The sequence below is a fragment of the Seriola lalandi genome, unplaced genomic scaffold, assembly GCF_002814215.2.
Source record: "Seriola lalandi dorsalis isolate HSWRI2012SDOR001 ecotype SW California unplaced genomic scaffold, Sedor1 jcf7180001969637, whole genome shotgun sequence".
In the NCBI taxonomy this organism is placed as follows: domain Eukaryota; kingdom Metazoa; phylum Chordata; class Actinopteri; order Carangiformes; family Carangidae; genus Seriola; species Seriola lalandi.
In genome coordinates this window covers 1-466 of record NW_019440305.1, presented here as the reverse complement: position 1 = coordinate 466, position 466 = coordinate 1, and the positions used below count along the sequence as shown (strand labels likewise).

The 466-nt window shown below is 56.2% G+C and overlaps 1 pseudogene; it reads right to left on the bottom strand.

The window, feature by feature from the left end:
- Positions 1 to 6: 6 nt before the first annotated feature.
- LOC147820316 (histidine N-acetyltransferase pseudogene) lies at positions 7 to 461 on the bottom strand (annotated as a pseudogene).
- Between the last annotated feature and the right edge of the window lie 5 nt (positions 462 to 466).

Below are 466 nucleotides of genomic sequence, written 5' to 3'. Positions count from 1 at the left end.
ACCCCTAAGGATTTCTACAAAGCCAAGGCAATTCAGAGGTCTTTCTCCAGTATGACGTCCTCCCAGTAGTCCTTGAAGAAGGACACATTAGCGTTGTTCTGGCAGAACTGACGTAACCCTGACCAAACTGCAGGGTCCACGTAGGTGTGGAAGATCAGGTACCCTTGGAGACTTGGCAGCAAAGCTTCAAGCTGAGCCAGAAACACGGCGCAGACCGAAGACAAACTGCGGCCGTAGATGTTGATGTTGAAATGCAGGGCGTCGTGGCGGTAGGGGACGGCGTACGGTGCGGTGCACAGGCTGATGGCTGAGGGCTCAAACTCGCGGTCTGCAATCCATGTCAGACTCCTGCGGCACAGCACCTCCAGGTTGGCCTCCACGGGCTTCAGAGGCTCCCAGTCGTTGACGATGGTTTTGCCGGGCAGCAAGTTGGAAACCACATGGTCGGTCAGGACCAGAGTCTCCG